The sequence below is a fragment of the Sturnira hondurensis genome, unplaced genomic scaffold (assembly GCF_014824575.4).
Source record: "Sturnira hondurensis isolate 20B ecotype Veracruz unplaced genomic scaffold, ASM1482457v3 Scaffold0004136, whole genome shotgun sequence".
In the NCBI taxonomy this organism is placed as follows: Eukaryota; Metazoa; Chordata; class Mammalia; order Chiroptera; family Phyllostomidae; genus Sturnira; species Sturnira hondurensis.
In genome coordinates, this window is record NW_028076767.1 from 1,383,514 (window position 1) to 1,389,513 (window position 6,000).

General features: G+C 41.0%; 1 long non-coding RNA gene across 1 annotated transcript; it reads left to right on the forward strand.

The window, feature by feature from the left end:
- The first annotated feature begins 1,176 nt into the window (after positions 1-1,176).
- Positions 1,177-2,828, forward strand: LOC118985862 (uncharacterized). Its single transcript, XR_005066207.1, has 3 exons — positions 1,177-1,456; positions 1,680-1,750; positions 2,395-2,828. It is a non-coding gene; the product is annotated as an uncharacterized LOC118985862 (long non-coding RNA).
- The last annotated feature ends 3,172 nt before the right edge of the window (positions 2,829-6,000 follow it).

A 6,000-nucleotide genomic window follows, 5' to 3' on the forward strand; every position in this document is an offset into this window, starting at 1 on the left:
ACAGACTTTTTTAGGACATAAGGCTGATCCAATCTTAGCATAGCTAGACCTTATGTTTGTGATTGACTCAACTTCTGGGAACAAGTAGATGTGACAAAACAAAGATCTTTTGGAAGAAAAATTGTGTATCTACATATATATGGTGACATTTTATAGAAAGATGAAGATAGCTGATAATTCCCTAATAATTTCTAATAACCAATATTTTTAGGTATCTTAACTATTGCATAGTGCTCTAGTTTGCTTATTTAGTGCAAGAGACAAAAATATTCATGAGAAAACTGACTAGACTTAAATTTTAAGAGAACAAGGATTTCAGAAACAAATACCTTTGGCTTAAAGTGTTTTCTTGCGTTTTTTTTTTTTTAGATTTATTTATTTATCTTTAGAGGGGAAGGGAAGGAGAGAGGGAGAGAGATATCAATGTGTGGGTCCCCTGCCAGGAACTGGCCTGCAACCCAGGCATGTGCCCTGACTGGGAATCGAACCGTGATTGTCTGGTTTGCAGTCTTGTGGTCTTTACCACTGAAAATTTTATGTTTTTAAACACTTTTTTAAAGATTTTTTTTTATTTTTAAAATTAATTAAATTTTTTTGGAGAGGAGGGAGGAAGTGAAGGAAACAATGTGTGAGAGAAACATCAATTGGTTGCCTCTTGCAGACCCTCAACAGGGGGCCTGACCTGGCCCCCACAACCCAGGCATGTGGCCTGGTAGGGAACTGAACCAGTGACCGTTTGATTCTCAGGCCGGTGCTCAATCCACTGAGCCACACCACACCCACAGCACCACTGAACATTTTTGAAGATTAAAGATTGACCTACCTATGAGTAATTTTCAAAATCTTTGACATCATGATATTTTTTAAATAAACTGAAAGGCAATATGTTGGTATTGAAAATATGGTAAATACATGGTCTATGATTAGTGATTAGTTTATAATACTTTATTTGAATTGGTATGTAAAGAGATTATAAGATGAACAATATACTGCTTTCCTTCTTGGAAGCCTATAATGTTGGATCTGAAAAGGGACTGTAGAAAAAAAACCTAATAGTACACATGCAATTTGAAATTGTGGAAGTGTCACGAGTTCGGTTCCCAGTGAGGGCACACGCCTGGGTTGTGGGCCGGGCCCCACTATGGATGAGAGGCAGCCACACATGGGTCTTTCTCTCCTCTCTTTCTCCTCTTCCCCTCTCTCTGAAAATGAATTAAAAAATCTTAAAAAAAATAATTGTGGAAATGGAGACCAGAGAGAATAAGGGGCAAACTGGGGACAGGTTTTGTGGTTGGAAGCAGCTCTTCTGACTTCTCAAAGCCTTAAATTCAACTCCCACATTTATTAAACATTTGCAGGGTATCTACTGTGCGTCAAGTATGATACTATGTTCTAGGACTACAAAGAGAAATTCAATTACATTTGTGGCCTCAAGAAGCTAACCATGTAATAAAAGGTATGTAAACATCAATTACAGTAATGTCATGACGCTGTAATACAGCTGTGTATGTAACACAGTGTTGGCCAGGCTGGACCTGACAAAATGTTTAAACTTACTAATACTCAGTGTTAGCCATTATCTAGGGAAACAGATCTATTCATATACTACATTATCCCACAAAGAAGTTTTTTTCTTAGGTTAGTTGTTTATTTAATTTAGTATTTGTGCATTTTTTTAGACCCAGCAATTCTGTATCCCAGGAATTCATCCTCAAGATAAATACCAGCATGAATTTGCAAAGACATATGGGTAAGAATGCACATTTGCATCTTTTGTCAGATAAATAAAAAATTTAAATGTCTATCAATAGGGGACTGCTTAACATATTTTTAGCACAATCATGAAATAAAATATGCTTATTTCATCTGCAGATGTTTAAAAGAATGTTCCAGGTCTCTACATGGTGAGATGGAAAGAACTTTAAAATATACTAAGAACATTAAATATACAATAATATTTATCTGTATCAACAGGTATGTCTCTGTAAATATAGACTATCTCAGCAGATTTAAAAAACCTCAACTGTGGACCCCTCTGGGTTTTTCAACTAGTGTAAGGAACTATGTAGAGAAAAGGATTTTACACCTGTATCATTTGAAAGTTTTTACAAGACTATCTTGCTTTTCTAATTTTTAAAAAGACATTGTTTAAATGAACATATTGCAAAACAAAACATTTAAGTTGATAAAAACTTAAAAATAGCAAGATACAAAATTGTGTGCTTACTATACATGGTAGGCACCTCTAAGCCTGCTGGCTGGGATTCCACCCTTATGCATCCCCTCTTCTTGATTGGGGGTGGCCTTTTGATTTCATTTAGGGATGTACCTGCTGGGATACGGTTTTAAAAGACTGTGGCTTCAATCCCAGGCTCTCAATTTGTTCCCTCTCAGACCACCACCTGGTGGCCCGTGGAGAAAGGCCGCTGTGTCTGAAGGAGAGACCTACTAGCAACATGTGAGTGAACTGAATCCTCTGACCTCAGTTGAACTGAGATGACTGAAGCCTCAGCCCACAACTTAACTGCAACCCCGTACGTTTCTGAATTCCTTACACACAGAAACTAACATGATAAATGTTGATTTTAGCCACTAAGTTTTGGGTTATTTTGTTCTGCAATAAGAGGTAACCAATATGTTATAATTATAACCTAACAAAAGCACATGACGGCTGCCCACATCCAACGACTAGTCCGTGTCCAAGTATAAAGGCCATCTAGACCCAATGGGGGACAGTTCTGAGGCTGTCACTGACTGCACTGCAGCCCAACTTTCTCCTCTGCCCACACCTGCTTCCTTCCCTTCCTTTTAGGTAGTGACCCCTGGGGAACTCCTTAATAAATATTCTGAATTTTAACTCTGCAGAGTCTGTTACCTGGGGACTCTAATCTGTGACGGCCAACTGCAGTGTTTATGGATCCTCAGTAGCTGCTCCAATTATCACTGTCTCAGCCACCAAGAAGTGGGTGAGGGAGAGGAAGTGTATGTCCAGCATATAATGTTGTATTGACATGACTTGGAAACTGCATTATTTCCACTCACATCCCATAAGCAAGACTTCCTAGCCACAGTCTGCTGTGAGAGAGGAGGGCAGGAAGTACAGCCTCTAACAAGCCAGCCATCTACCTAACTAAGCCACACAGATTCTAGGAGAATGTGTTTTAGTTAGTTCCTGCTGTGTAACAAACCACCCCCAAACTTAGTGGTATAAAACACTAAGATATCAGGGGTCTAAAATACAGGAAGAACACAGTGGAGATATTTGGGGATAACTAATAGGACTGGAGCAGCTCTGGTGGGAAGACTCAGTCCCCCGCTAACTTCCTCGCTCACACATTTGGCTCCTGGGCTGGAATGTTGGGAAGACAAGTTCAGATAGATTATCCTCCAGATCTTCTATTTGTGGCCTATTCAGCTTGACAGTCTCAGGGTAGTTGTACTTAAAGGGTGGTTCAGGGCTCGAAGAGTAACAGCATTCCTACAGACCAAGGAGGAAGCTAAAAGGCTTTTTATGACTTAACCTCGGAAGTTACATAGCACCATTCCCTCTGTACTTTATTGGCCAAGCCAGTCTCGGAGGGGAGGAAACATACATCTTCCCTTTTGATGGGAGGTGGGTCAAAGAATGAACCCCCCAAAGGTAGACAGGGGGACAGTTAGTTCCTGCCATAGGCCCTGTGATTCGTACCACAGTAATGAAGAGGGAGATAGAGAAAAAGAGGCCATAACTAAAATGAAGTTTCTATAATATACCCATTAATCTATCAAAATTTTCTGATTAGCTACCACATAACCCAAGTCTATTGCTTTTGCATCCAATATAGAGTTGGTAAGTCCCCTTTCATATAGGAGATAGAGATGAGGCCTTTAAACTTCTAAATATAGCTGAAGAACCTTGGCACATACAACCGAAATGGCATTAAGGCTATTTACAGGAGGAAATTAGTCTTTATTAGGTTACTTACAGATTCCCCAGCTTGGGTTGCTGTAGGTGGTAAGTGCCAGGTCTGGATGAAGTAGTCTTCCTCGTGGAACACGGTATTATTTCGTGCCACAGTGCGAGCGCGGTGGTGGACCCCGGCGTCTCCCACCGCCACTTGACGGAGTTTACCATACTCCTCGTGGGACAGGTAACTCCGTGCCAGACAGCTAATGTACTATACATTACTAAGATAAATACTTTCTGAAGTAAGAAAAGAAAGTGGTAAGTCACAAGATCAAACCAGGACAGGAACTGAACCTACTGAGATCTTTAAACTCTTCCGAGTCTGGGAATTTCCTCATGTTCCTCAGGGTAGGGCGCCCTAGGCCCATTGTTCTAGAACAGAAGCGTCTGTTTTGCTGCTGGGAAATCCTGGGATAACACTACAAGTCTGAAAGGAGCTGTAAAGCATGACTAAATTTCATTAATTTCAATTTCCCCTGCCAAAAGTAAAGGTCAGCTCTTTTTTGCCTGTTTTTTTTTTTTTCTTTTAAGACTGGAAGCAACCTGGTTTTTATCTGAGTTGTAGCACTGAAGGTATAAAGTTAAATAGTGGAATATGTATTTCCCTGTAGTTCCCCAAACCCAAACTGCAATTCCCATAGAGCATAAAGTAGATACTGTTTGCTTAGTAGCAGGAACTAAACAGCCACACCCCTCCATGGAATGGGACTTGTTTTGTACTGGCAAACCTGGAGGGAATGCGGTATATCCCTGGGCAGTATAGCATTCCCTTGGGAAAGTCGGATCACTAGGCCGGAACTCCTCTGTGTCCACACGCCGGCCTATGACCTCTCCTTGTTTATCCCGCACTTTACTAGCCACCTGTGTATGTCCATCTCTCTGCAGACCTTTTGCTCCCTAAGAGATGGGATGTGTTCCTTGCTCCTTCCACTTTGTAGCTCTAGTGGTTGGCCTCTGATGTTCTTACCACTTACACATAATGTTCATTCCCACTTACACATAAGGCGCATTTTCAACAGGTTAAAATTTGTCCTTGTCATCTCATATATTCTGCACCTTTTCTTCACTGTGACTTGGTATGTAAAATACATTGCCCTCTGGTAAAACTGGAATGATTCTCGCCCAAATATGGAATATGAGGACAAATAACTTGAAAGGGAGTGATTTTAGAAAGGTGTTGTACCCTGTAGAAATCCATTGATTGCCAGAAAAGAGATACCTAATCATTTCTTTTAAAAAAAAAATTTAAAGATTTTATTTATTTATTTTTAGGCAGAGGGAAAGGGAGAAAGAGAGGGAGAGAAACATCAAGTGTGGCTGCCTCTCGAGTGTCCCCCATTAGGGACCTGGCCTACAACCCAGACATGTGCCCTGACTGGGAATCAAACCAGGGACCCTTGGATTCGTAGGCCGGCACTCAATCCACTGAGCCACACCAGCCAGGGCCATAATAATTTCTAATAATATATTTGAATCCTGAGAGTCTATGTCTCATTCCGCTGTGATCTTTTTGATTGGAATTGGTTCTATTCATGTTTTATGGTTTAATTCATCAAGTTCCTGTGCAAAAAAAGCAATTTTTTCAGAAGGAAAATTCAAAACACCCTATGGGGGGCAGAAAACTTTCTGGTAAGTGAGCCACCAAAGAGACTGCTAAGAGCTTTGACGCTTTTAATACAGCGACCTGTTGTTATTCTTAATGCTTTGTAACTGAAGCTACTAGGCAAGCACTGTGCCTACTCTGTTTTAACTCCCCGGGCAGCACCAACACGCTCTTAAATTTGAGCATTCTTATGTTAACTCGAATTAGGCCTGACCCTCAGGGCTGAGTAGAGCAAGTCAACTAACTGCTCACCCCTGGGAATAACAGTTAATTTTTCCCAGGCACCAAGCTACTGATTAGGACACCAGGCAAGGAATTTTCCTAAATTGGCCCTGCTGCCCAGGAAGAGGCCATTCCGTTTCCCCTGTGAGCATCCCCCTCACAGAGAGCAGGGCTGACTCAGGCTCTGACTCAGGGTGACTGACTGCACACAGTGAATGGTCTAGAAATG